The following is a 20,628-nucleotide window of genomic DNA, read 5'->3' as shown; positions in this document are numbered from 1 at the left end:
ACTTATAGCCACCTTTTCCAATGATTGAAAGAAAAAAAATCAAAAAGACGCCTACAGCATCCGGTGTTCCCAAGTGGTCTCCCATCCAGGTACTGACCGGACTCGACGTTGCTTAACTATCCGAGATCGAACGGGATCGGGTGTTCTCAACGTGATGTGGCCGTAGGCGAAAGATGATGTTTTGGTGGCTTACTTGTAGCCACTTGTTCCAATGATTGAAAGAAAAAAAATCAAAAAGACGTCTACAGAATGGTGTTCCCCGGAGGTCTCCCATCCAGGCACTGACCGGACTCGACGTTGCTTAACTATCCGAGTTCGAACGGGATCGGGTGTTGTCAACGCCATGTGCCCGTAGGCGAAAGATGATGTTTTGCTGGCTTACTTATAGCCACCTTTTCCAATGATTGAAAGAAAAAAAATCAAAAAGACGCCTACAGCATCCGGTGTTCCCAAGTGGTCTCCCATCCAGGTACTGACCGGACTCGACGTTGCTTAACTATCCGAGATCGAACGGGATCGGGTGTTCTCAACGTGATGTGGCCGTAGGCGAAAGATGATGTTTTGGTGGCTTACTTGTAGCCACTTGTTCCAATGATTGAAAGAAAAAAAATCAAAAAGACGTCTACAGAATGGTGTTCCCCGGAGGTCTCCCATCCAGGCACTGACCGGACTCGACGTTGCTTAACTATCCGAGTTCGAACGGGATCGGGTGTTGTCAACGCCATGTGCCCGTAGGCGAAAGATGATGTTTTGCTGGCTTACTTATAGCCACCTTTTCCAATGATTGAAAGAAAAAAAATCAAAAAGACGCCTACAGCATCCGGTGTTCCCAAGTGGTCTCCCATCCAGGTACTGACCGGACTCGACGTTGCTTAACTATCCGAGATCGAACGGGATCGGGTGTTCTCAACGTGATGTGGCCGTAGGCGAAAGATGATGTTTTGGTGGCTTACTTGTAGCCACTTGTTCCAATGATTGAAAGAAAAAAAATCAAAAAGACGTCTACAGAATGGTGTTCCCCGGAGGTCTCCCATCCAGGCACTGACCGGACTCGACGTTGCTTAACTATCCGAGTTCGAACGGGATCGGGTGTTGTCAACGCCATGTGCCCGTAGGCGAAAGATGATGTTTTGCTGGCTTACTTATAGCCACCTTTTCCAATGATTGAAAGAAAAAAAATCAAAAAGACGCCTACAGCATCCGGTGTTCCCAAGTGGTCTCCCATCCAGGTACTGACCGGACTCGACGTTGCTTAACTATCCGAGATCGAACGGGATCGGGTGTTCTCAACGTGATGTGGCCGTAGGCGAAAGATGATGTTTTGGTGGCTTACTTGTAGCCACTTGTTCCAATGATTGAAAGAAAAAAAATCAAAAAGACGTCTACAGAATGGTGTTCCCCGGAGGTCTCCCATCCAGGCACTGACCGGACTCGACGTTGCTTAACTATCCGAGTTCGAACGGGATCGGGTGTTGTCAACGCCATGTGCCCGTAGGCGAAAGATGATGTTTTGCTGGCTTACTTATAGCCACCTTTTCCAATGATTGAAAGAAAAAAAATCAAAAAGACGCCTACAGCATCCGGTGTTCCCAAGTGGTCTCCCATCCAGGTACTGACCGGACTCGACGTTGCTTAACTATCCGAGATCGAACGGGATCGGGTGTTCTCAACGTGATGTGGCCGTAGGCGAAAGATGATGTTTTGGTGGCTTACTTGTAGCCACTTGTTCCAATGATTGAAAGAAAAAAAATCAAAAAGACGTCTACAGAATGGTGTTCCCCGGAGGTCTCCCATCCAGGCACTGACCGGACTCGACGTTGCTTAACTATCCGAGTTCGAACGGGATCGGGTGTTGTCAACGCCATGTGCCCGTAGGCGAAAGATGATGTTTTGCTGGCTTACTTATAGCCACCTTTTCCAATGATTGAAAGAAAAAAAATCAAAAAGACGCCTACAGCATCCGGTGTTCCCAAGTGGTCTCCCATCCAGGTACTGACCGGACTCGACGTTGCTTAACTATCCGAGATCGAACGGGATCGGGTGTTCTCAACGTGATGTGGCCGTAGGCGAAAGATGATGTTTTGGTGGCTTACTTGTAGCCACTTGTTCCAATGATTGAAAGAAAAAAAATCAAAAAGACGTCTACAGAATGGTGTTCCCCGGAGGTCTCCCATCCAGGCACTGACCGGACTCGACGTTGCTTAACTATCCGAGTTCGAACGGGATCGGGTGTTGTCAACGCCATGTGCCCGTAGGCGAAAGATGATGTTTTGCTGGCTTACTTATAGCCACCTTTTCCAATGATTGAAAGAAAAAAAATCAAAAAGACGCCTACAGCATCCGGTGTTCCCAAGTGGTCTCCCATCCAGGTACTGACCGGACTCGACGTTGCTTAACTATCCGAGATCGAACGGGATCGGGTGTTCTCAACGTGATGTGGCCGTAGGCGAAAGATGATGTTTTGGTGGCTTACTTGTAGCCACTTGTTCCAATGATTGAAAGAAAAAAAATCAAAAAGACGTCTACAGAATGGTGTTCCCCGGAGGTCTCCCATCCAGGCACTGACCGGACTCGACGTTGCTTAACTATCCGAGTTCGAACGGGATCGGGTGTTGTCAACGCCATGTGCCCGTAGGCGAAAGATGATGTTTTGCTGGCTTACTTATAGCCACCTTTTCCAATGATTGAAAGAAAAAAAATCAAAAAGACGCCTACAGCATCCGGTGTTCCCAAGTGGTCTCCCATCCAGGTACTGACCGGACTCGACGTTGCTTAACTATCCGAGATCGAACGGGATCGGGTGTTCTCAACGTGATGTGGCCGTAGGCGAAAGATGATGTTTTGGTGGCTTACTTGTAGCCACTTGTTCCAATGATTGAAAGAAAAAAAATCAAAAAGACGTCTACAGAATGGTGTTCCCCGGAGGTCTCCCATCCAGGCACTGACCGGACTCGACGTTGCTTAACTATCCGAGTTCGAACGGGATCGGGTGTTGTCAACGCCATGTGCCCGTAGGCGAAAGATGATGTTTTGCTGGCTTACTTATAGCCACCTTTTCCAATGATTGAAAGAAAAAAAATCAAAAAGACGCCTACAGCATCCGGTGTTCCCAAGTGGTCTCCCATCCAGGTACTGACCGGACTCGACGTTGCTTAACTATCCGAGATCGAACGGGATCGGGTGTTCTCAACGTGATGTGGCCGTAGGCGAAAGATGATGTTTTGGTGGCTTACTTGTAGCCACTTGTTCCAATGATTGAAAGAAAAAAAATCAAAAAGACGTCTACAGAATGGTGTTCCCCGGAGGTCTCCCATCCAGGCACTGACCGGACTCGACGTTGCTTAACTATCCGAGTTCGAACGGGATCGGGTGTTGTCAACGCCATGTGCCCGTAGGCGAAAGATGATGTTTTGCTGGCTTACTTATAGCCACCTTTTCCAATGATTGAAAGAAAAAAAATCAAAAAGACGCCTACAGCATCCGGTGTTCCCAAGTGGTCTCCCATCCAGGTACTGACCGGACTCGACGTTGCTTAACTATCCGAGATCGAACGGGATCGGGTGTTCTCAACGTGATGTGGCCGTAGGCGAAAGATGATGTTTTGGTGGCTTACTTGTAGCCACTTGTTCCAATGATTGAAAGAAAAAAAATCAAAAAGACGTCTACAGAATGGTGTTCCCCGGAGGTCTCCCATCCAGGCACTGACCGGACTCGACGTTGCTTAACTATCCGAGTTCGAACGGGATCGGGTGTTGTCAACGCCATGTGCCCGTAGGCGAAAGATGATGTTTTGCTGGCTTACTTATAGCCACCTTTTCCAATGATTGAAAGAAAAAAAATCAAAAAGACGCCTACAGCATCCGGTGTTCCCAAGTGGTCTCCCATCCAGGTACTGACCGGACTCGACGTTGCTTAACTATCCGAGATCGAACGGGATCGGGTGTTCTCAACGTGATGTGGCCGTAGGCGAAAGATGATGTTTTGGTGGCTTACTTGTAGCCACTTGTTCCAATGATTGAAAGAAAAAAAATCAAAAAGACGTCTACAGAATGGTGTTCCCCGGAGGTCTCCCATCCAGGCACTGACCGGACTCGACGTTGCTTAACTATCCGAGTTCGAACGGGATCGGGTGTTGTCAACGCCATGTGCCCGTAGGCGAAAGATGATGTTTTGCTGGCTTACTTATAGCCACCTTTTCCAATGATTGAAAGAAAAAAAATCAAAAAGACGCCTACAGCATCCGGTGTTCCCAAGTGGTCTCCCATCCAGGTACTGACCGGACTCGACGTTGCTTAACTATCCGAGATCGAACGGGATCGGGTGTTCTCAACGTGATGTGGCCGTAGGCGAAAGATGATGTTTTGGTGGCTTACTTGTAGCCACTTGTTCCAATGATTGAAAGAAAAAAAATCAAAAAGACGTCTACAGAATGGTGTTCCCCGGAGGTCTCCCATCCAGGCACTGACCGGACTCGACGTTGCTTAACTATCCGAGTTCGAACGGGATCGGGTGTTGTCAACGCCATGTGCCCGTAGGCGAAAGATGATGTTTTGCTGGCTTACTTATAGCCACCTTTTCCAATGATTGAAAGAAAAAAAATCAAAAAGACGCCTACAGCATCCGGTGTTCCCAAGTGGTCTCCCATCCAGGTACTGACCGGACTCGACGTTGCTTAACTATCCGAGATCGAACGGGATCGGGTGTTCTCAACGTGATGTGGCCGTAGGCGAAAGATGATGTTTTGGTGGCTTACTTGTAGCCACTTGTTCCAATGATTGAAAGAAAAAAAATCAAAAAGACGTCTACAGAATGGTGTTCCCCGGAGGTCTCCCATCCAGGCACTGACCGGACTCGACGTTGCTTAACTATCCGAGTTCGAACGGGATCGGGTGTTGTCAACGCCATGTGCCCGTAGGCGAAAGATGATGTTTTGCTGGCTTACTTATAGCCACCTTTTCCAATGATTGAAAGAAAAAAAATCAAAAAGACGCCTACAGCATCCGGTGTTCCCAAGTGGTCTCCCATCCAGGTACTGACCGGACTCGACGTTGCTTAACTATCCGAGATCGAACGGGATCGGGTGTTCTCAACGTGATGTGGCCGTAGGCGAAAGATGATGTTTTGGTGGCTTACTTGTAGCCACTTGTTCCAATGATTGAAAGAAAAAAAATCAAAAAGACGTCTACAGAATGGTGTTCCCCGGAGGTCTCCCATCCAGGCACTGACCGGACTCGACGTTGCTTAACTATCCGAGTTCGAACGGGATCGGGTGTTGTCAACGCCATGTGCCCGTAGGCGAAAGATGATGTTTTGCTGGCTTACTTATAGCCACCTTTTCCAATGATTGAAAGAAAAAAAATCAAAAAGACGCCTACAGCATCCGGTGTTCCCAAGTGGTCTCCCATCCAGGTACTGACCGGACTCGACGTTGCTTAACTATCCGAGATCGAACGGGATCGGGTGTTCTCAACGTGATGTGGCCGTAGGCGAAAGATGATGTTTTGGTGGCTTACTTGTAGCCACTTGTTCCAATGATTGAAAGAAAAAAAATCAAAAAGACGTCTACAGAATGGTGTTCCCCGGAGGTCTCCCATCCAGGCACTGACCGGACTCGACGTTGCTTAACTATCCGAGTTCGAACGGGATCGGGTGTTGTCAACGCCATGTGCCCGTAGGCGAAAGATGATGTTTTGCTGGCTTACTTATAGCCACCTTTTCCAATGATTGAAAGAAAAAAAATCAAAAAGACGCCTACAGCATCCGGTGTTCCCAAGTGGTCTCCCATCCAGGTACTGACCGGACTCGACGTTGCTTAACTATCCGAGATCGAACGGGATCGGGTGTTCTCAACGTGATGTGGCCGTAGGCGAAAGATGATGTTTTGGTGGCTTACTTGTAGCCACTTGTTCCAATGATTGAAAGAAAAAAAATCAAAAAGACGTCTACAGAATGGTGTTCCCCGGAGGTCTCCCATCCAGGCACTGACCGGACTCGACGTTGCTTAACTATCCGAGTTCGAACGGGATCGGGTGTTGTCAACGCCATGTGCCCGTAGGCGAAAGATGATGTTTTGCTGGCTTACTTATAGCCACCTTTTCCAATGATTGAAAGAAAAAAAATCAAAAAGACGCCTACAGCATCCGGTGTTCCCAAGTGGTCTCCCATCCAGGTACTGACCGGACTCGACGTTGCTTAACTATCCGAGATCGAACGGGATCGGGTGTTCTCAACGTGATGTGGCCGTAGGCGAAAGATGATGTTTTGGTGGCTTACTTGTAGCCACTTGTTCCAATGATTGAAAGAAAAAAAATCAAAAAGACGTCTACAGAATGGTGTTCCCCGGAGGTCTCCCATCCAGGCACTGACCGGACTCGACGTTGCTTAACTATCCGAGTTCGAACGGGATCGGGTGTTGTCAACGCCATGTGCCCGTAGGCGAAAGATGATGTTTTGCTGGCTTACTTATAGCCACCTTTTCCAATGATTGAAAGAAAAAAAATCAAAAAGACGCCTACAGCATCCGGTGTTCCCAAGTGGTCTCCCATCCAGGTACTGACCGGACTCGACGTTGCTTAACTATCCGAGATCGAACGGGATCGGGTGTTCTCAACGTGATGTGGCCGTAGGCGAAAGATGATGTTTTGGTGGCTTACTTGTAGCCACTTGTTCCAATGATTGAAAGAAAAAAAATCAAAAAGACGTCTACAGAATGGTGTTCCCCGGAGGTCTCCCATCCAGGCACTGACCGGACTCGACGTTGCTTAACTATCCGAGTTCGAACGGGATCGGGTGTTGTCAACGCCATGTGCCCGTAGGCGAAAGATGATGTTTTGCTGGCTTACTTATAGCCACCTTTTCCAATGATTGAAAGAAAAAAAATCAAAAAGACGCCTACAGCATCCGGTGTTCCCAAGTGGTCTCCCATCCAGGTACTGACCGGACTCGACGTTGCTTAACTATCCGAGATCGAACGGGATCGGGTGTTCTCAACGTGATGTGGCCGTAGGCGAAAGATGATGTTTTGGTGGCTTACTTGTAGCCACTTGTTCCAATGATTGAAAGAAAAAAAATCAAAAAGACGTCTACAGAATGGTGTTCCCCGGAGGTCTCCCATCCAGGCACTGACCGGACTCGACGTTGCTTAACTATCCGAGTTCGAACGGGATCGGGTGTTGTCAACGCCATGTGCCCGTAGGCGAAAGATGATGTTTTGCTGGCTAACTTATAGCCACCTTTTCCAATGATTGAAAGAAAAAAAATCAAAAAGACGCCTACAGCATCCGGTGTTCCCAAGTGGTCTCCCATCCAGGTACTGACCGGACTCGACGTTGCTTAACTATCCGAGATCGAACGGGATCGGGTGTTCTCAACGTGATGTGGCCGTAGGCGAAAGATGATGTTTTGGTGGCTTACTTGTAGCCACTTGTTCCAATGATTGAAAGAAAAAAAATCAAAAAGACGTCTACAGAATGGTGTTCCCCGGAGGTCTCCCATCCAGGCACTGACCGGACTCGACGTTGCTTAACTATCCGAGTTCGAACGGGATCGGGTGTTGTCAACGCCATGTGCCCGTAGGCGAAAGATGATGTTTTGCTGGCTTACTTATAGCCACCTTTTCCAATGATTGAAAGAAAAAAAATCAAAAAGACGCCTACAGCATCCGGTGTTCCCAAGTGGTCTCCCATCCAGGTACTGACCGGACTCGACGTTGCTTAACTATCCGAGATCGAACGGGATCGGGTGTTCTCAACGTGATGTGGCCGTAGGCGAAAGATGATGTTTTGGTGGCTTACTTGTAGCCACTTGTTCCAATGATTGAAAGAAAAAAAATCAAAAAGACGTCTACAGAATGGTGTTCCCCGGAGGTCTCCCATCCAGGCACTGACCGGACTCGACGTTGCTTAACTATCCGAGTTCGAACGGGATCGGGTGTTGTCAACGCCATGTGCCCGTAGGCGAAAGATGATGTTTTGCTGGCTAACTTATAGCCACCTTTTCCAATGATTGAAAGAAAAAAAATCAAAAAGACGCCTACAGCATCCGGTGTTCCCAAGTGGTCTCCCATCCAGGTACTGACCGGACTCGACGTTGCTTAACTATCCGAGATCGAACGGGATCGGGTGTTCTCAACGTGATGTGGCCGTAGGCGAAAGATGATGTTTTGGTGGCTTACTTGTAGCCACTTGTTCCAATGATTGAAAGAAAAAAAATCAAAAAGACGTCTACAGAATGGTGTTCCCCGGAGGTCTCCCATCCAGGCACTGACCGGACTCGACGTTGCTTAACTATCCGAGTTCGAACGGGATCGGGTGTTGTCAACGCCATGTGCCCGTAGGCGAAAGATGATGTTTTGCTGGCTTACTTATAGCCACCTTTTCCAATGATTGAAAGAAAAAAAATCAAAAAGACGCCTACAGCATCCGGTGTTCCCAAGTGGTCTCCCATCCAGGTACTGACCGGACTCGACGTTGCTTAACTATCCGAGATCGAACGGGATCGGGTGTTCTCAACGTGATGTGGCCGTAGGCGAAAGATGATGTTTTGGTGGCTTACTTGTAGCCACTTGTTCCAATGATTGAAAGAAAAAAAATCAAAAAGACGTCTACAGAATGGTGTTCCCCGGAGGTCTCCCATCCAGGCACTGACCGGACTCGACGTTGCTTAACTATCCGAGTTCGAACGGGATCGGGTGTTGTCAACGCCATGTGCCCGTAGGCGAAAGATGATGTTTTGCTGGCTTACTTATAGCCACCTTTTCCAATGATTGAAAGAAAAAAAATCAAAAAGACGCCTACAGCATCCGGTGTTCCCAAGTGGTCTCCCATCCAGGTACTGACCGGACTCGACGTTGCTTAACTATCCGAGATCGAACGGGATCGGGTGTTCTCAACGTGATGTGGCCGTAGGCGAAAGATGATGTTTTGGTGGCTTACTTGTAGCCACTTGTTCCAATGATTGAAAGAAAAAAAATCAAAAAGACGTCTACAGAATGGTGTTCCCCGGAGGTCTCCCATCCAGGCACTGACCGGACTCGACGTTGCTTAACTATCCGAGTTCGAACGGGATCGGGTGTTGTCAACGCCATGTGCCCGTAGGCGAAAGATGATGTTTTGCTGGCTAACTTATAGCCACCTTTTCCAATGATTGAAAGAAAAAAAATCAAAAAGACGCCTACAGCATCCGGTGTTCCCAAGTGGTCTCCCATCCAGGTACTGACCGGACTCGACGTTGCTTAACTATCCGAGATCGAACGGGATCGGGTGTTCTCAACGTGATGTGGCCGTAGGCGAAAGATGATGTTTTGGTGGCTTACTTGTAGCCACTTGTTCCAATGATTGAAAGAAAAAAAATCAAAAAGACGTCTACAGAATGGTGTTCCCCGGAGGTCTCCCATCCAGGCACTGACCGGACTCGACGTTGCTTAACTATCCGAGTTCGAACGGGATCGGGTGTTGTCAACGCCATGTGCCCGTAGGCGAAAGATGATGTTTTGCTGGCTTACTTATAGCCACCTTTTCCAATGATTGAAAGAAAAAAAATCAAAAAGACGCCTACAGCATCCGGTGTTCCCAAGTGGTCTCCCATCCAGGTACTGACCGGACTCGACGTTGCTTAACTATCCGAGATCGAACGGGATCGGGTGTTCTCAACGTGATGTGGCCGTAGGCGAAAGATGATGTTTTGGTGGCTTACTTGTAGCCACTTGTTCCAATGATTGAAAGAAAAAAAATCAAAAAGACGTCTACAGAATGGTGTTCCCCGGAGGTCTCCCATCCAGGCACTGACCGGACTCGACGTTGCTTAACTATCCGAGTTCGAACGGGATCGGGTGTTGTCAACGCCATGTGCCCGTAGGCGAAAGATGATGTTTTGCTGGCTAACTTATAGCCACCTTTTCCAATGATTGAAAGAAAAAAAATCAAAAAGACGCCTACAGCATCCGGTGTTCCCAAGTGGTCTCCCATCCAGGTACTGACCGGACTCGACGTTGCTTAACTATCCGAGATCGAACGGGATCGGGTGTTCTCAACGTGATGTGGCCGTAGGCGAAAGATGATGTTTTGGTGGCTTACTTGTAGCCACTTGTTCCAATGATTGAAAGAAAAAAAATCAAAAAGACGTCTACAGAATGGTGTTCCCCGGAGGTCTCCCATCCAGGCACTGACCGGACTCGACGTTGCTTAACTATCCGAGTTCGAACGGGATCGGGTGTTGTCAACGCCATGTGCCCGTAGGCGAAAGATGATGTTTTGCTGGCTTACTTATAGCCACCTTTTCCAATGATTGAAAGAAAAAAAATCAAAAAGACGCCTACAGCATCCGGTGTTCCCAAGTGGTCTCCCATCCAGGTACTGACCCACGCCGGTTTCAGAACGCGATTTTCGAACATTTAGTTTCCAGGGAACGAGACGAAATTTTGTAGAACGAGAGCGGCGTTGCTAAGGGCAACGTCAAGATGGCCTTCTAGCGGCACCTCGGAAAATGTGTGTTGCATCGCAAATAAAGCTCATTTCTTGCAATACGCTTTATCTGAGTTGCCTGCTTTTGATCGCCGCATCTTAGTAGAAGCTTGTTTAACATACTTAAACTATGTTTTTACATATTTCCTGCAGTTTTCATAAGTCTTGGTGATATCAAATCATGTGCTTATTTTCATCCAGCGCGGTGAATTACGTAATTGATATGAACATGACCATCCAAGAAATTGTTTATTTGTATTGTTCTGCAAGTTTAGCCGTTAATTTACATAGACTTTTTGAATGAATAGTATGCTACTTTACAGTTTTATGGCGGTCTGTTGTGTGTGACACTTTTTTTAAGCACGGAAAACCGCGCTGGCCGTGGGGGCGTTACGGAAGGGTAGAACCCCTATAAGAACGCCATGTCGCCGGCAGCGGTGGCTGGCCCACGTAGTTAATAGTAGATTTACGGAACTTTTAAAGACTTTGCGGACTGTCAGTTCAAAGTTACTGTATAAGGCTGCATATGGCCTCCTAAAACTTAAGATTTAAATATTTCTAGTGACCAATCAAATACGTATCCGTTGACTATGGTGGAACAATCTTCTAACTACTTTGGTCAGGAGTAAAGTGACTAAAACACAGGACAAATGGACAATGAACTGTTGTACAGATATGATTTGTCTTTATCATTGTGTTGATTCAATATAGACAAAAATAACAAGACGAAAGGACACTGAATACAATAACGAGTTTTATTTGCAAGTTCTTATGCCTGAGGGCTAATTGCAACATGAAACAATACAAAGAAAACATTGCAAGTTAACAATGGTGACAAGTGGTACTTCATATTTTACATTGCTGTCACCTCTATGACAAGTGCAGAAATCATTCCATTGATACAGAAAAATATTATATCATAATAGATATATCATCAAGTTGGAATGCTAATAGATTTCAAAGTACTTCTGTCAAAAAGATAACTCATTTCACACTTTAATACAAGAACATCTATTTCAACAACATTTCATTTTAAGACATGTATCCAAATAGGCATTTTTTTATGTGTACATTTTGGAGCAAACCGTATTGTACAATGGTAATGAAGGTAAGAAAGTCAATAACAGGATGTTACGTCAAAAACAGCAAGTTATTGAGCAGTACTTGAATGTAGTACAACAATAGGGGACAGCAGGTGCAGCTTACACATGAACTTTAGCTGGTACCGCTAGCTGATCTGTAAGACTTGCTGAAGACTGTGCCAAATTCCAAATCAGATCAGAATTCATGATGGTCACCTGTTGATGGCCCAGGTTGACCTAAACATGACATAGGGGCAGAAGAGGGAAATAAAGAGATGAAATTTACCTTCAGCTCCTATAACCAATGGAACAATTAAATCAAAATACATGGTATGAATAAAGTTTTACAAAAACACATGACAGTTGTATTTTGACTCTGTGAGACACACAGACCAGCTTGAATTAGTTATAAGACAGCCATCGAATGAAATCAACATAGTCTAAACATTATCCCAGACCCCTTTTTACTGATTACCACAAAACAGTTGTGAAAAATCTATGAACACATATGAACAGGTCTGCTCTGATACAAAGAACTTAGATACCAACTGTGGTCTGTAACACTCACATATGCTGTACTGTACATATTCTTTGTTATATGTGAAAAACAGTCTGAACCGGTGGTTGATACTTCAGGGAATGGCACTTATTCTATTATTAATTTTGTCACAAAACTATCAACATCAATGAGTAACCTGTTAACAAATACCAAGGATATATATATATACTTACTTACCCTCCTAAGATGGCTGAAACAGTATGGGATCAACTTGGAGTCAGGGAGGACCTCTCAGGAAATCACTGAAAACTGGGACAACAGCTGCTTTCTCCTTTAAAAAAACAAAGAAAAAGGCTAAATGATAGTAGAAATATTAAACAGACATTAGTTGTCAATTTTTCTATTATAATTTTGTTCAAATAAATGTTGCATGTGTAAGTAAAAGCAAGAATACTTTTCCTGAATGGAATGAGTATTCCCTGACTTTAGCTTATCAGTACTTTCTATAGAGTGAGCTTGGTAATTCAAACAAATGTGGTACTCTTGTAGTATTCAAATTTCCAAATGAAAGTAGCATAGCCCTGTTTAGATATATTCATGTTTGTTGACATAAAACAAAAAAGTGAGATACTAATGTAACGTTACCTACCCCATTTCCATCTAAAACTATAACAGTATAACAAAAAAATGAAAAAATACACCTGAGTATAATAAAACACTAAAAAAACTAGATTTTTTGGTCCATCATTTTGTATGTATTGTTAGTGTTACACATGTATATGTTGTTTAGATTCTACAAGAAATACAGTGATGCATCCTGTGCTGTAACAATCCTAGTGATATGACAATAATCACTATTAGGGAACATATGAAATTCACACAACCATACTGCATGGTAAATACAGGTCCCTGAAATACATTTGTTGTTCAACCAAGAACTATCTGGCATGCCAGACATGCCAGTGATAGGGCATACTACTACATTTCAACTCAAAATCAAAATTAATGCAACCTCTTTCCAAACTGCATTTTCAACTTCACCTGTTTCTGTCACATCTGTGATTCCACCTGCACAAACCAGTATTGTCTATGCCAATCTATCACCTCAGGGATAAGTTGTTGCAGCATGTGATCTTAAAACTAGAATGTACAGCATTAGTTCACTTGGGTTTTTAAAATCTGTTAGGTTTTAAGGCAACATGATAAAACCCTACTTACAGTTAACAACCTGGATGTTTTGTGTTGAACATTTGTAGCATCCTGGAGACCACATTAGCACAAGATTCACCTAGGTAGAACCAACATCAAACATGCACAATGAGAATAATACAGTGGGGAGGAGGGTGCATAATTTGTGCTGTCAATGCTGAAACTGCTAAAGGCATCTGACATAATTTTCAGGGAAATGACTACATGCTTAGTAATATAATGAAATGGGCAAAATATCTTGAGGTTCATTATCAGTTCACATCCATGTAAATATTTGTTGTTTTTTGTGTACATGTTTTGTACATTCTGCAATCTGCATATATGCACACATATTGCTGTCTATATTAAGCAGTGTTAGATTACCATTTTGTTTGATCATGAAACCGACTGGAATATATCTTTGCATTTGTCATGTTCAAGACTGTATTTGTACAGGTAAGCTTACTAGACAACATCAAAACATTACTGCAGCTTGGATGAAAATTTGTATGGAGAAAAACAGCACGACACACATTGCTTGATGTTAGTTTTTCAGTGCAAAAATGCTGATATATTTGGCATAGGGAAATAAGTGGTACCATCAACAGGGAGACTTCAGATAGAGATACATTTTGTTCTAATTTTTAGGAATAACAAATGATTACTTACAGTTTACAAGCTTGGTTGTAATCTTCTTGCCGTTGTACGGTTGCATACGCAAGACAACGTCTCATGGTTCCCCTAAGCAGATAATCAAAGCGAAATAAGTAAAGTCGATACTGTGGCATAAAACGTCCACAACAAAAGGCACCTTTATAATTAGCAGCAAAAATAAGCGAGTAACATTACTTTGCACAAGTTACAGAAACAGAAATCCATAAGAAAATGAGCAAACTACAACAGTTGCTTGTTAGAACTAAGACAGAATCATTATAACATGGCTCATAAACACGAGCTAAAATATACAGATTTAACTATATTTTCAACGCGGTCCAGCGGTGATAAAAAAAGTGTCACACAAATGGCAACCATTGCATTACGTGGAGACATATATCATGTTACGAAAACAGTCCGAGTTGGAAACGGGAAAACTTGGGGTCGTTCATAATCTTTAAGAAACGTTTACCTTGTCTTGGGACCTCCTTGGAACAGAAGGAAGTTGACTATCGTCAGAAATAAGCCGATTCGCTTAAAAAAAGCCAATTTTGTGCGGTTGTCTGCTGCAAATCCGCTTGTTCAACACTGTAGCCATCTTGTGTCAGCTGAAAATCGCGGCACGTGACCATTATCCTTATTCTTCCGGTGGTCAAAGGTCCTATGGTTCACCGGGGGCGGGGCTGGGGCGGGGCACCGATTCTGGCGGGAAGAGGGGCAGCGGGGCGCGGCACGTTCGAACTCCAGAACTAAATGTTCGAAACGAACCAGGCGTGGACCGGACTCGACGTTGCTTAACTATCCGAGATCGAACGGGATCGGGTGTTCTCAACGTGATGTGGCCGTAGGCGAAAGATGATGTTTTGGTGGCTTACTTGTAGCCACTTGTTCCAATGATTGAAAGAAAAAAAATCAAAAAGACGTCTACAGAATGGTGTTCCCCGGAGGTCTCCCATCCAGGCACTGACCGGACTCGACGTTGCTTAACTATCCGAGTTCGAACGGGATCGGGTGTTGTCAACGCCATGTGCCCGTAGGCGAAAGATGATGTTTTGCTGGCTTACTTATAGCCACCTTTTCCAATGATTGAAAGAAAAAAAATCAAAAAGACGCCTACAGCATCCGGTGTTCCCAAGTGGTCTCCCATCCAGGTACTGACCGGACTCGACGTTGCTTAACTATCCGAGATCGAACGGGATCGGGTGTTCTCAACGTGATGTGGCCGTAGGCGAAAGATGATGTTTTGGTGGCTTACTTGTAGCCACTTGTTCCAATGATTGAAAGAAAAAAAATCAAAAAGACGTCTACAGAATGGTGTTCCCCGGAGGTCTCCCATCCAGGCACTGACCGGACTCGACGTTGCTTAACTATCCGAGTTCGAACGGGATCGGGTGTTGTCAACGCCATGTGCCCGTAGGCGAAAGATGATGTTTTGCTGGCTTACTTATAGCCACCTTTTCCAATGATTGAAAGAAAAAAAATCAAAAAGACGCCTACAGCATCCGGTGTTCCCAAGTGGTCTCCCATCCAGGTACTGACCGGACTCGACGTTGCTTAACTATCCGAGATCGAACGGGATCGGGTGTTCTCAACGTGATGTGGCCGTAGGCGAAAGATGATGTTTTGGTGGCTTACTTGTAGCCACTTGTTCCAATGATTGAAAGAAAAAAAATCAAAAAGACGTCTACAGAATGGTGTTCCCCGGAGGTCTCCCATCCAGGCACTGACCGGACTCGACGTTGCTTAACTATCCGAGTTCGAACGGGATCGGGTGTTGTCAACGCCATGTGCCCGTAGGCGAAAGATGATGTTTTGCTGGCTTACTTATAGCCACCTTTTCCAATGATTGAAAGAAAAAAAATCAAAAAGACGCCTACAGCATCCGGTGTTCCCAAGTGGTCTCCCATCCAGGTACTGACCGGACTCGACGTTGCTTAACTATCCGAGATCGAACGGGATCGGGTGTTCTCAACGTGATGTGGCCGTAGGCGAAAGATGATGTTTTGGTGGCTTACTTGTAGCCACTTGTTCCAATGATTGAAAGAAAAAAAATCAAAAAGACGTCTACAGAATGGTGTTCCCCGGAGGTCTCCCATCCAGGCACTGACCGGACTCGACGTTGCTTAACTATCCGAGTTCGAACGGGATCGGGTGTTGTCAACGCCATGTGCCCGTAGGCGAAAGATGATGTTTTGCTGGCTAACTTATAGCCACCTTTTCCAATGATTGAAAGAAAAAAAATCAAAAAGACGCCTACAGCATCCGGTGTTCCCAAGTGGTCTCCCATCCAGGTACTGACCGGACTCGACGTTGCTTAACTATCCGAGATCGAACGGGATCGGGTGTTCTCAACGTGATGTGGCCGTAGGCGAAAGATGATGTTTTGGTGGCTTACTTGTAGCCACTTGTTCCAATGATTGAAAGAAAAAAAATCAAAAAGACGTCTACAGAATGGTGTTCCCCGGAGGTCTCCCATCCAGGCACTGACCGGACTCGACGTTGCTTAACTATCCGAGTTCGAACGGGATCGGGTGTTGTCAACGCCATGTGCCCGTAGGCGAAAGATGATGTTTTGCTGGCTTACTTATAGCCACCTTTTCCAATGATTGAAAGAAAAAAAATCAAAAAGACGCCTACAGCATCCGGTGTTCCCAAGTGGTCTCCCATCCAGGTACTGACCGGACTCGACGTTGCTTAACTATCCGAGATCGAACGGGATCGGGTGTTCTCAACGTGATGTGGCCGTAGGCGAAAGATGATGTTTTGGTGGCTTACTTGTAGCCACTTGTTCCAATGATTGAAAGAAAAAAAATCAAAAAGACGTCTACAGAATGGTGTTCCCCGGAGGTCTCCCATCCAGGCACTGACCGGACTCGACGTTGCTTAACTATCCGAGTTCGAACGGGATCGGGTGTTGTCAACGCCATGTGCCCGTAGGCGAAAGATGATGTTTTGCTGGCTAACTTATAGCCACCTTTTCCAATGATTGAAAGAAAAAAAATCAAAAAGACGCCTACAGCATCCGGTGTTCCCAAGTGGTCTCCCATCCAGGTACTGACCGGACTCGACGTTGCTTAACTATCCGAGATCGAACGGGATCGGGTGTTCTCAACGTGATGTGGCCGTAGGCGAAAGATGATGTTTTGGTGGCTTACTTGTAGCCACTTGTTCCAATGATTGAAAGAAAAAAAATCAAAAAGACGTCTACAGAATGGTGTTCCCCGGAGGTCTCCCATCCAGGCACTGACCGGACTCGACGTTGCTTAACTATCCGAGTTCGAACGGGATCGGGTGTTGTCAACGCCATGTGCCCGTAGGCGAAAGATGATGTTTTGCTGGCTTACTTATAGCCACCTTTTCCAATGATTGAAAGAAAAAAAATCAAAAAGACGCCTACAGCATCCGGTGTTCCCAAGTGGTCTCCCATCCAGGTACTGACCGGACTCGACGTTGCTTAACTATCCGAGATCGAACGGGATCGGGTGTTCTCAACGTGATGTGGCCGTAGGCGAAAGATGATGTTTTGGTGGCTTACTTGTAGCCACTTGTTCCAATGATTGAAAGAAAAAAAATCAAAAAGACGTCTACAGAATGGTGTTCCCCGGAGGTCTCCCATCCAGGCACTGACCGGACTCGACGTTGCTTAACTATCCGAGTTCGAACGGGATCGGGTGTTGTCAACGCCATGTGCCCGTAGGCGAAAGATGATGTTTTGCTGGCTTACTTATAGCCACCTTTTCCAATGATTGAAAGAAAAAAAATCAAAAAGACGCCTACAGCATCCGGTGTTCCCAAGTGGTCTCCCATCCAGGTACTGACCGGACTCGACGTTGCTTAACTATCCGAGATCGAACGGGATCGGGTGTTCTCAACGTGATGTGGCCGTAGGCGAAAGATGATGTTTTGGTGGCTTACTTGTAGCCACTTGTTCCAATGATTGAAAGAAAAAAAATCAAAAAGACGTCTACAGAATGGTGTTCCCCGGAGGTCTCCCATCCAGGCACTGACCGGACTCGACGTTGCTTAACTATCCGAGTTCGAACGGGATCGGGTGTTGTCAACGCCATGTGCCCGTAGGCGAAAGATGATGTTTTGCTGGCTTACTTATAGCCACCTTTTCCAATGATTGAAAGAAAAAAAATCAAAAAGACGCCTACAGCATCCGGTGTTCCCAAGTGGTCTCCCATCCAGGTACTGACCGGACTCGACGTTGCTTAACTATCCGAGATCGAACGGGATCGGGTGTTCTCAACGTGATGTGGCCGTAGGCGAAAGATGATGTTTTGGTGGCTTACTTGTAGCCACTTGTTCCAATGATTGAAAGAAAAAAAATCAAAAAGACGTCTACAGAATGGTGTTCCCCGGAGGTCTCCCATCCAGGCACTGACCGGACTCGACGTTGCTTAACTATCCGAGTTCGAACGGGATCGGGTGTTGTCAACGCCATGTGCCCGTAGGCGAAAGATGATGTTTTGCTGGCTAACTTATAGCCACCTTTTCCAATGATTGAAAGAAAAAAAATCAAAAAGACGCCTACAGCATCCGGTGTTCCCAAGTGGTCTCCCATCCAGGTACTGACCGGACTCGACGTTGCTTAACTATCCGAGATCGAACGGGATCGGGTGTTCTCAACGTGATGTGGCCGTAGGCGAAAGATGATGTTTTGGTGGCTTACTTGTAGCCACTTGTTCCAATGATTGAAAGAAAAAAAATCAAAAAGACGTCTACAGAATGGTGTTCCCCGGAGGTCTCCCATCCAGGCACTGACCGGACTCGACGTTGCTTAACTATCCGAGTTCGAACGGGATCGGGTGTTGTCAACGCCATGTGCCCGTAGGCGAAAGATGATGTTTTGCTGGCTTACTTATAGCCACCTTTTCCAATGATTGAAAGAAAAAAAATCAAAAAGACGCCTACAGCATCCGGTGTTCCCAAGTGGTCTCCCATCCAGGTACTGACCGGACTCGACGTTGCTTAACTATCCGAGATCGAACGGGATCGGGTGTTCTCAACGTGATGTGGCCGTAGGCGAAAGATGATGTTTTGGTGGCTTACTTGTAGCCACTTGTTCCAATGATTGAAAGAAAAAAAATCAAAAAGACGTCTACAGAATGGTGTTCCCCGGAGGTCTCCCATCCAGGCACTGACCGGACTCGACGTTGCTTAACTATCCGAGTTCGAACGGGATCGGGTGTTGTCAACGCCATGTGCCCGTAGGCGAAAGATGATGTTTTGCTGGCTAACTTATAGCCACCTTTTCCAATGATTGAAAGAAAAAAAATCAAAAAGACGCCTACAGCATCCGGTGTTCCCAAGTGGTCTCCCATCCAGGTACTGACCGGACTCGACGTTGCTTAACTATCCGAGATCGAACGGGATCGGGTGTTCTCAACGTGATGTGGCCGTAGGCGAAAGATGATGTTTTGGTGGCTTACTTGTAGCCACTTGTTCCAATGATTGAAAGAAAAAAAATCAAAAAGACGTCTACAGAATGGTGTTCCCCGGAGGTCTCCCATCCAGGCACTGACCGGACTCGACGTTGCTTAACTATCCGAGTTCGAACGGGATCGGGTGTTGTCAACGCCATGTGCCCGTAGGCGAAAGATGATGTTTTGCTGGCTTACTTATAGCCACCTTTTCCAATGATTGAAAGAAAAAAAATCAAAAAGACGCCTACAGCATCCGGTGTTCCCAAGTGGTCTCCCATCCAGGTACTGACCGGACTCGACGTTGCTTAACTATCCGAGATCGAACGGGATCGGGTGTTCTCAACGTGATGTGGCCGTAGGCGAAAGATGATGTTTTGGTGGCTTACTTGTAGCCACTTGTTCCAATGATTGAAAGAAAAAAAATCAAAAAGACGTCTACAGAATGGTGTTCCCCGGAGGTCTCCCATCCAGGCACTGACCGGACTCGACGTTGCTTAACTATCCGAGTTCGAACGGGATCGGGTGTTGTCAACGCCATGTGCCCGTAGGCGAAAGATGATGTTTTGCTGGCTAACTTATAGCCACCTTTTCCAATGATTGAAAGAAAAAAAATCAAAAAGACGCCTACAGCATCCGGTGTTCCCAAGTGGTCTCCCATCCAGGTACTGACCGGACTCGACGTTGCTTAACTATCCGAGATCGAACGGGATCGGGTGTTCTCAACGTGATGTGGCCGTAGGCGAAAGATGATGTTTTGGTGGCTTACTTGTAGCCACTTGTTCCAATGATTGAAAGAAAAAAAATCAAAAAGACGTCTACAGAATGGTGTTCCCCGGAGGTCTCCCATCCAGGCACTGACCGGACTCGACGTTGCTTAACTATCCGAGTTCGAACGGGATCGGGTGTTGTCAACGCCATGTGCCCGTAGGCGAAAGATGATGTTTTGCTGGCTTACTTATAGCCACCTTTTCCAATGATTGAAAGAAAAAAAATCAAAAAGACGCCTACAGCATCCGGTGTTCCCAAGTGGTCTCCCATCCAGGTACTGACCGGACTCGACGTTGCTTAACTATCCGAGATCGAACGGGATCGGGTGTTCTCAACGTGATGTGGCCGTAGGCGAAAGATGATGTTTTGGTGGCTTACTTGTAGCCACTTGTTCCAATGATTGAAAGAAAAAAAATCAAAAAGACGTCTACAGAATGGTGTTCCCCGGAGGTCTCCCATCCAGGCACTGACCGGACTCGACGTTGCTTAACTATCCGAGTTCGAACGGGATCGGGTGTTGTCAACGCCATGTGCCCGTAGGCGAAAGA

At 45.9% G+C, this 20,628-nt stretch overlaps 1 long non-coding RNA gene, 42 other non-coding genes and 43 pseudogenes across 44 annotated transcripts; all 86 read right to left on the bottom strand.

The window, feature by feature from the left end:
* Positions 1 to 48: 48 nt before the first annotated feature.
* Positions 49 to 168, bottom strand: LOC136426381 (5S ribosomal RNA). The gene has a single exon (XR_010754308.1). It is a non-coding gene; the product is annotated as a 5S ribosomal RNA (ribosomal RNA).
* Positions 169 to 239: 71 nt separating this feature from the next.
* LOC136426146 (5S ribosomal RNA) lies at positions 240 to 357 on the bottom strand (annotated as a pseudogene).
* Positions 358 to 428: 71 nt separating this feature from the next.
* Positions 429 to 548, bottom strand: LOC136426379 (5S ribosomal RNA). The gene has a single exon (XR_010754306.1). It is a non-coding gene; the product is annotated as a 5S ribosomal RNA (ribosomal RNA).
* A 71-nt stretch (positions 549 to 619) lies between these two features.
* Positions 620 to 737, bottom strand: LOC136426138 (5S ribosomal RNA; annotated as a pseudogene).
* Positions 738 to 808: 71 nt separating this feature from the next.
* Positions 809 to 928, bottom strand: LOC136426378 (5S ribosomal RNA). Its single transcript, XR_010754305.1, has one exon. It is a non-coding gene; the product is annotated as a 5S ribosomal RNA (ribosomal RNA).
* A 71-nt stretch (positions 929 to 999) lies between these two features.
* On the bottom strand, positions 1,000 to 1,117 carry LOC136426134 (5S ribosomal RNA; annotated as a pseudogene).
* Positions 1,118 to 1,188: 71 nt separating this feature from the next.
* On the bottom strand, positions 1,189 to 1,308 carry LOC136426377 (5S ribosomal RNA). Its single transcript, XR_010754304.1, has one exon. It is a non-coding gene; the product is annotated as a 5S ribosomal RNA (ribosomal RNA).
* Positions 1,309 to 1,379: 71 nt separating this feature from the next.
* On the bottom strand, positions 1,380 to 1,497 carry LOC136426127 (5S ribosomal RNA; annotated as a pseudogene).
* A 71-nt stretch (positions 1,498 to 1,568) lies between these two features.
* On the bottom strand, positions 1,569 to 1,688 carry LOC136426376 (5S ribosomal RNA). Its single transcript, XR_010754303.1, has one exon. It is a non-coding gene; the product is annotated as a 5S ribosomal RNA (ribosomal RNA).
* Positions 1,689 to 1,759: 71 nt separating this feature from the next.
* LOC136426122 (5S ribosomal RNA) lies at positions 1,760 to 1,877 on the bottom strand (annotated as a pseudogene).
* A 71-nt stretch (positions 1,878 to 1,948) lies between these two features.
* LOC136426375 (5S ribosomal RNA) lies at positions 1,949 to 2,068 on the bottom strand. The gene has a single exon (XR_010754302.1). It is a non-coding gene; the product is annotated as a 5S ribosomal RNA (ribosomal RNA).
* A 71-nt stretch (positions 2,069 to 2,139) lies between these two features.
* LOC136426114 (5S ribosomal RNA) lies at positions 2,140 to 2,257 on the bottom strand (annotated as a pseudogene).
* Positions 2,258 to 2,328: 71 nt separating this feature from the next.
* Positions 2,329 to 2,448, bottom strand: LOC136426374 (5S ribosomal RNA). The gene has a single exon (XR_010754301.1). It is a non-coding gene; the product is annotated as a 5S ribosomal RNA (ribosomal RNA).
* A 71-nt stretch (positions 2,449 to 2,519) lies between these two features.
* Positions 2,520 to 2,637, bottom strand: LOC136426109 (5S ribosomal RNA; annotated as a pseudogene).
* A 71-nt stretch (positions 2,638 to 2,708) lies between these two features.
* LOC136426373 (5S ribosomal RNA) lies at positions 2,709 to 2,828 on the bottom strand. Its single transcript, XR_010754300.1, has one exon. It is a non-coding gene; the product is annotated as a 5S ribosomal RNA (ribosomal RNA).
* A 71-nt stretch (positions 2,829 to 2,899) lies between these two features.
* LOC136426098 (5S ribosomal RNA) lies at positions 2,900 to 3,017 on the bottom strand (annotated as a pseudogene).
* A 71-nt stretch (positions 3,018 to 3,088) lies between these two features.
* Positions 3,089 to 3,208, bottom strand: LOC136426372 (5S ribosomal RNA). Its single transcript, XR_010754299.1, has one exon. It is a non-coding gene; the product is annotated as a 5S ribosomal RNA (ribosomal RNA).
* Positions 3,209 to 3,279: 71 nt separating this feature from the next.
* On the bottom strand, positions 3,280 to 3,397 carry LOC136426087 (5S ribosomal RNA; annotated as a pseudogene).
* A 71-nt stretch (positions 3,398 to 3,468) lies between these two features.
* Positions 3,469 to 3,588, bottom strand: LOC136426363 (5S ribosomal RNA). The gene has a single exon (XR_010754290.1). It is a non-coding gene; the product is annotated as a 5S ribosomal RNA (ribosomal RNA).
* Positions 3,589 to 3,659: 71 nt separating this feature from the next.
* Positions 3,660 to 3,777, bottom strand: LOC136426064 (5S ribosomal RNA; annotated as a pseudogene).
* A 71-nt stretch (positions 3,778 to 3,848) lies between these two features.
* LOC136426352 (5S ribosomal RNA) lies at positions 3,849 to 3,968 on the bottom strand. Its single transcript, XR_010754281.1, has one exon. It is a non-coding gene; the product is annotated as a 5S ribosomal RNA (ribosomal RNA).
* A 71-nt stretch (positions 3,969 to 4,039) lies between these two features.
* LOC136426058 (5S ribosomal RNA) lies at positions 4,040 to 4,157 on the bottom strand (annotated as a pseudogene).
* A 71-nt stretch (positions 4,158 to 4,228) lies between these two features.
* LOC136426340 (5S ribosomal RNA) lies at positions 4,229 to 4,348 on the bottom strand. Its single transcript, XR_010754276.1, has one exon. It is a non-coding gene; the product is annotated as a 5S ribosomal RNA (ribosomal RNA).
* Positions 4,349 to 4,419: 71 nt separating this feature from the next.
* On the bottom strand, positions 4,420 to 4,537 carry LOC136426050 (5S ribosomal RNA; annotated as a pseudogene).
* A 71-nt stretch (positions 4,538 to 4,608) lies between these two features.
* On the bottom strand, positions 4,609 to 4,728 carry LOC136426329 (5S ribosomal RNA). Its single transcript, XR_010754266.1, has one exon. It is a non-coding gene; the product is annotated as a 5S ribosomal RNA (ribosomal RNA).
* Positions 4,729 to 4,799: 71 nt separating this feature from the next.
* LOC136426044 (5S ribosomal RNA) lies at positions 4,800 to 4,917 on the bottom strand (annotated as a pseudogene).
* A 71-nt stretch (positions 4,918 to 4,988) lies between these two features.
* Positions 4,989 to 5,108, bottom strand: LOC136426317 (5S ribosomal RNA). The gene has a single exon (XR_010754255.1). It is a non-coding gene; the product is annotated as a 5S ribosomal RNA (ribosomal RNA).
* Positions 5,109 to 5,179: 71 nt separating this feature from the next.
* On the bottom strand, positions 5,180 to 5,297 carry LOC136426038 (5S ribosomal RNA; annotated as a pseudogene).
* Positions 5,298 to 5,368: 71 nt separating this feature from the next.
* On the bottom strand, positions 5,369 to 5,488 carry LOC136426306 (5S ribosomal RNA). The gene has a single exon (XR_010754244.1). It is a non-coding gene; the product is annotated as a 5S ribosomal RNA (ribosomal RNA).
* A 71-nt stretch (positions 5,489 to 5,559) lies between these two features.
* Positions 5,560 to 5,677, bottom strand: LOC136426033 (5S ribosomal RNA; annotated as a pseudogene).
* A 71-nt stretch (positions 5,678 to 5,748) lies between these two features.
* Positions 5,749 to 5,868, bottom strand: LOC136426295 (5S ribosomal RNA). Its single transcript, XR_010754233.1, has one exon. It is a non-coding gene; the product is annotated as a 5S ribosomal RNA (ribosomal RNA).
* Positions 5,869 to 5,939: 71 nt separating this feature from the next.
* Positions 5,940 to 6,057, bottom strand: LOC136426026 (5S ribosomal RNA; annotated as a pseudogene).
* A 71-nt stretch (positions 6,058 to 6,128) lies between these two features.
* LOC136426283 (5S ribosomal RNA) lies at positions 6,129 to 6,248 on the bottom strand. Its single transcript, XR_010754222.1, has one exon. It is a non-coding gene; the product is annotated as a 5S ribosomal RNA (ribosomal RNA).
* A 71-nt stretch (positions 6,249 to 6,319) lies between these two features.
* Positions 6,320 to 6,437, bottom strand: LOC136426019 (5S ribosomal RNA; annotated as a pseudogene).
* Positions 6,438 to 6,508: 71 nt separating this feature from the next.
* LOC136426272 (5S ribosomal RNA) lies at positions 6,509 to 6,628 on the bottom strand. Its single transcript, XR_010754211.1, has one exon. It is a non-coding gene; the product is annotated as a 5S ribosomal RNA (ribosomal RNA).
* Positions 6,629 to 6,699: 71 nt separating this feature from the next.
* LOC136426012 (5S ribosomal RNA) lies at positions 6,700 to 6,817 on the bottom strand (annotated as a pseudogene).
* A 71-nt stretch (positions 6,818 to 6,888) lies between these two features.
* On the bottom strand, positions 6,889 to 7,008 carry LOC136426261 (5S ribosomal RNA). The gene has a single exon (XR_010754202.1). It is a non-coding gene; the product is annotated as a 5S ribosomal RNA (ribosomal RNA).
* Positions 7,009 to 7,079: 71 nt separating this feature from the next.
* On the bottom strand, positions 7,080 to 7,197 carry LOC136426007 (5S ribosomal RNA; annotated as a pseudogene).
* A 71-nt stretch (positions 7,198 to 7,268) lies between these two features.
* On the bottom strand, positions 7,269 to 7,388 carry LOC136426249 (5S ribosomal RNA). The gene has a single exon (XR_010754191.1). It is a non-coding gene; the product is annotated as a 5S ribosomal RNA (ribosomal RNA).
* Positions 7,389 to 7,459: 71 nt separating this feature from the next.
* On the bottom strand, positions 7,460 to 7,577 carry LOC136426001 (5S ribosomal RNA; annotated as a pseudogene).
* A 71-nt stretch (positions 7,578 to 7,648) lies between these two features.
* On the bottom strand, positions 7,649 to 7,768 carry LOC136426237 (5S ribosomal RNA). The gene has a single exon (XR_010754180.1). It is a non-coding gene; the product is annotated as a 5S ribosomal RNA (ribosomal RNA).
* A 71-nt stretch (positions 7,769 to 7,839) lies between these two features.
* On the bottom strand, positions 7,840 to 7,957 carry LOC136425993 (5S ribosomal RNA; annotated as a pseudogene).
* A 71-nt stretch (positions 7,958 to 8,028) lies between these two features.
* Positions 8,029 to 8,148, bottom strand: LOC136426224 (5S ribosomal RNA). Its single transcript, XR_010754169.1, has one exon. It is a non-coding gene; the product is annotated as a 5S ribosomal RNA (ribosomal RNA).
* Positions 8,149 to 8,219: 71 nt separating this feature from the next.
* On the bottom strand, positions 8,220 to 8,337 carry LOC136425989 (5S ribosomal RNA; annotated as a pseudogene).
* Positions 8,338 to 8,408: 71 nt separating this feature from the next.
* Positions 8,409 to 8,528, bottom strand: LOC136426223 (5S ribosomal RNA). The gene has a single exon (XR_010754168.1). It is a non-coding gene; the product is annotated as a 5S ribosomal RNA (ribosomal RNA).
* Positions 8,529 to 8,599: 71 nt separating this feature from the next.
* On the bottom strand, positions 8,600 to 8,717 carry LOC136425982 (5S ribosomal RNA; annotated as a pseudogene).
* Positions 8,718 to 8,788: 71 nt separating this feature from the next.
* On the bottom strand, positions 8,789 to 8,908 carry LOC136426222 (5S ribosomal RNA). Its single transcript, XR_010754167.1, has one exon. It is a non-coding gene; the product is annotated as a 5S ribosomal RNA (ribosomal RNA).
* Positions 8,909 to 8,979: 71 nt separating this feature from the next.
* LOC136425973 (5S ribosomal RNA) lies at positions 8,980 to 9,097 on the bottom strand (annotated as a pseudogene).
* Positions 9,098 to 9,168: 71 nt separating this feature from the next.
* LOC136426221 (5S ribosomal RNA) lies at positions 9,169 to 9,288 on the bottom strand. The gene has a single exon (XR_010754166.1). It is a non-coding gene; the product is annotated as a 5S ribosomal RNA (ribosomal RNA).
* A 71-nt stretch (positions 9,289 to 9,359) lies between these two features.
* On the bottom strand, positions 9,360 to 9,477 carry LOC136425959 (5S ribosomal RNA; annotated as a pseudogene).
* A 71-nt stretch (positions 9,478 to 9,548) lies between these two features.
* On the bottom strand, positions 9,549 to 9,668 carry LOC136426210 (5S ribosomal RNA). The gene has a single exon (XR_010754165.1). It is a non-coding gene; the product is annotated as a 5S ribosomal RNA (ribosomal RNA).
* Positions 9,669 to 9,739: 71 nt separating this feature from the next.
* On the bottom strand, positions 9,740 to 9,857 carry LOC136425951 (5S ribosomal RNA; annotated as a pseudogene).
* Positions 9,858 to 9,928: 71 nt separating this feature from the next.
* LOC136426199 (5S ribosomal RNA) lies at positions 9,929 to 10,048 on the bottom strand. Its single transcript, XR_010754164.1, has one exon. It is a non-coding gene; the product is annotated as a 5S ribosomal RNA (ribosomal RNA).
* A 71-nt stretch (positions 10,049 to 10,119) lies between these two features.
* Positions 10,120 to 10,237, bottom strand: LOC136425943 (5S ribosomal RNA; annotated as a pseudogene).
* A 964-nt stretch (positions 10,238 to 11,201) lies between these two features.
* Positions 11,202 to 14,583, bottom strand: LOC136422109 (uncharacterized). 2 transcript variants are annotated; one of them, XR_010753580.1, is made up of 5 exons: positions 14,356 to 14,583; positions 13,899 to 13,970; positions 13,260 to 13,329; positions 12,275 to 12,372; positions 11,202 to 11,779 (listed from the first exon to the last, which is right to left on the bottom strand). It is a non-coding gene; the product is annotated as an uncharacterized lncRNA (long non-coding RNA). The 2 variants fall into 2 exon arrangements; XR_010753579.1 differs by having other exon boundaries at positions 12,279 to 12,372; positions 14,356 to 14,580.
* A 221-nt stretch (positions 14,584 to 14,804) lies between these two features.
* On the bottom strand, positions 14,805 to 14,922 carry LOC136425935 (5S ribosomal RNA; annotated as a pseudogene).
* Positions 14,923 to 14,993: 71 nt separating this feature from the next.
* Positions 14,994 to 15,113, bottom strand: LOC136426187 (5S ribosomal RNA). The gene has a single exon (XR_010754163.1). It is a non-coding gene; the product is annotated as a 5S ribosomal RNA (ribosomal RNA).
* A 71-nt stretch (positions 15,114 to 15,184) lies between these two features.
* Positions 15,185 to 15,302, bottom strand: LOC136425928 (5S ribosomal RNA; annotated as a pseudogene).
* Positions 15,303 to 15,373: 71 nt separating this feature from the next.
* Positions 15,374 to 15,493, bottom strand: LOC136426160 (5S ribosomal RNA). Its single transcript, XR_010754161.1, has one exon. It is a non-coding gene; the product is annotated as a 5S ribosomal RNA (ribosomal RNA).
* A 71-nt stretch (positions 15,494 to 15,564) lies between these two features.
* On the bottom strand, positions 15,565 to 15,682 carry LOC136425912 (5S ribosomal RNA; annotated as a pseudogene).
* Positions 15,683 to 15,753: 71 nt separating this feature from the next.
* Positions 15,754 to 15,873, bottom strand: LOC136426076 (5S ribosomal RNA). The gene has a single exon (XR_010754145.1). It is a non-coding gene; the product is annotated as a 5S ribosomal RNA (ribosomal RNA).
* A 71-nt stretch (positions 15,874 to 15,944) lies between these two features.
* On the bottom strand, positions 15,945 to 16,062 carry LOC136425905 (5S ribosomal RNA; annotated as a pseudogene).
* Positions 16,063 to 16,133: 71 nt separating this feature from the next.
* On the bottom strand, positions 16,134 to 16,253 carry LOC136426004 (5S ribosomal RNA). The gene has a single exon (XR_010754139.1). It is a non-coding gene; the product is annotated as a 5S ribosomal RNA (ribosomal RNA).
* A 71-nt stretch (positions 16,254 to 16,324) lies between these two features.
* On the bottom strand, positions 16,325 to 16,442 carry LOC136425898 (5S ribosomal RNA; annotated as a pseudogene).
* A 71-nt stretch (positions 16,443 to 16,513) lies between these two features.
* Positions 16,514 to 16,633, bottom strand: LOC136425920 (5S ribosomal RNA). The gene has a single exon (XR_010754135.1). It is a non-coding gene; the product is annotated as a 5S ribosomal RNA (ribosomal RNA).
* Positions 16,634 to 16,704: 71 nt separating this feature from the next.
* Positions 16,705 to 16,822, bottom strand: LOC136425892 (5S ribosomal RNA; annotated as a pseudogene).
* A 71-nt stretch (positions 16,823 to 16,893) lies between these two features.
* Positions 16,894 to 17,013, bottom strand: LOC136425839 (5S ribosomal RNA). The gene has a single exon (XR_010754133.1). It is a non-coding gene; the product is annotated as a 5S ribosomal RNA (ribosomal RNA).
* Positions 17,014 to 17,084: 71 nt separating this feature from the next.
* LOC136425885 (5S ribosomal RNA) lies at positions 17,085 to 17,202 on the bottom strand (annotated as a pseudogene).
* Positions 17,203 to 17,273: 71 nt separating this feature from the next.
* Positions 17,274 to 17,393, bottom strand: LOC136425761 (5S ribosomal RNA). Its single transcript, XR_010754124.1, has one exon. It is a non-coding gene; the product is annotated as a 5S ribosomal RNA (ribosomal RNA).
* Positions 17,394 to 17,464: 71 nt separating this feature from the next.
* On the bottom strand, positions 17,465 to 17,582 carry LOC136425877 (5S ribosomal RNA; annotated as a pseudogene).
* A 71-nt stretch (positions 17,583 to 17,653) lies between these two features.
* On the bottom strand, positions 17,654 to 17,773 carry LOC136425693 (5S ribosomal RNA). The gene has a single exon (XR_010754106.1). It is a non-coding gene; the product is annotated as a 5S ribosomal RNA (ribosomal RNA).
* Positions 17,774 to 17,844: 71 nt separating this feature from the next.
* LOC136425869 (5S ribosomal RNA) lies at positions 17,845 to 17,962 on the bottom strand (annotated as a pseudogene).
* A 71-nt stretch (positions 17,963 to 18,033) lies between these two features.
* Positions 18,034 to 18,153, bottom strand: LOC136425631 (5S ribosomal RNA). The gene has a single exon (XR_010754096.1). It is a non-coding gene; the product is annotated as a 5S ribosomal RNA (ribosomal RNA).
* Positions 18,154 to 18,224: 71 nt separating this feature from the next.
* Positions 18,225 to 18,342, bottom strand: LOC136425861 (5S ribosomal RNA; annotated as a pseudogene).
* A 71-nt stretch (positions 18,343 to 18,413) lies between these two features.
* Positions 18,414 to 18,533, bottom strand: LOC136425563 (5S ribosomal RNA). Its single transcript, XR_010754078.1, has one exon. It is a non-coding gene; the product is annotated as a 5S ribosomal RNA (ribosomal RNA).
* A 71-nt stretch (positions 18,534 to 18,604) lies between these two features.
* Positions 18,605 to 18,722, bottom strand: LOC136425853 (5S ribosomal RNA; annotated as a pseudogene).
* Positions 18,723 to 18,793: 71 nt separating this feature from the next.
* Positions 18,794 to 18,913, bottom strand: LOC136425514 (5S ribosomal RNA). Its single transcript, XR_010754065.1, has one exon. It is a non-coding gene; the product is annotated as a 5S ribosomal RNA (ribosomal RNA).
* Positions 18,914 to 18,984: 71 nt separating this feature from the next.
* Positions 18,985 to 19,102, bottom strand: LOC136425845 (5S ribosomal RNA; annotated as a pseudogene).
* Positions 19,103 to 19,173: 71 nt separating this feature from the next.
* On the bottom strand, positions 19,174 to 19,293 carry LOC136425456 (5S ribosomal RNA). The gene has a single exon (XR_010754045.1). It is a non-coding gene; the product is annotated as a 5S ribosomal RNA (ribosomal RNA).
* Positions 19,294 to 19,364: 71 nt separating this feature from the next.
* On the bottom strand, positions 19,365 to 19,482 carry LOC136425832 (5S ribosomal RNA; annotated as a pseudogene).
* A 71-nt stretch (positions 19,483 to 19,553) lies between these two features.
* Positions 19,554 to 19,673, bottom strand: LOC136425389 (5S ribosomal RNA). Its single transcript, XR_010754020.1, has one exon. It is a non-coding gene; the product is annotated as a 5S ribosomal RNA (ribosomal RNA).
* Positions 19,674 to 19,744: 71 nt separating this feature from the next.
* On the bottom strand, positions 19,745 to 19,862 carry LOC136425824 (5S ribosomal RNA; annotated as a pseudogene).
* A 71-nt stretch (positions 19,863 to 19,933) lies between these two features.
* Positions 19,934 to 20,053, bottom strand: LOC136425319 (5S ribosomal RNA). The gene has a single exon (XR_010753994.1). It is a non-coding gene; the product is annotated as a 5S ribosomal RNA (ribosomal RNA).
* A 71-nt stretch (positions 20,054 to 20,124) lies between these two features.
* On the bottom strand, positions 20,125 to 20,242 carry LOC136425816 (5S ribosomal RNA; annotated as a pseudogene).
* Positions 20,243 to 20,313: 71 nt separating this feature from the next.
* On the bottom strand, positions 20,314 to 20,433 carry LOC136426380 (5S ribosomal RNA). Its single transcript, XR_010754307.1, has one exon. It is a non-coding gene; the product is annotated as a 5S ribosomal RNA (ribosomal RNA).
* Positions 20,434 to 20,504: 71 nt separating this feature from the next.
* LOC136425808 (5S ribosomal RNA) lies at positions 20,505 to 20,622 on the bottom strand (annotated as a pseudogene).
* Between the last annotated feature and the right edge of the window lie 6 nt (positions 20,623 to 20,628).

The sequence above is a fragment of the Branchiostoma lanceolatum genome, chromosome 1, assembly GCF_035083965.1.
Source record: "Branchiostoma lanceolatum isolate klBraLanc5 chromosome 1, klBraLanc5.hap2, whole genome shotgun sequence".
NCBI classification, from domain to species: Eukaryota; Metazoa; Chordata; class Leptocardii; order Amphioxiformes; family Branchiostomatidae; genus Branchiostoma; species Branchiostoma lanceolatum.
This window is presented reverse-complemented; position numbering and strand designations above follow the sequence as displayed.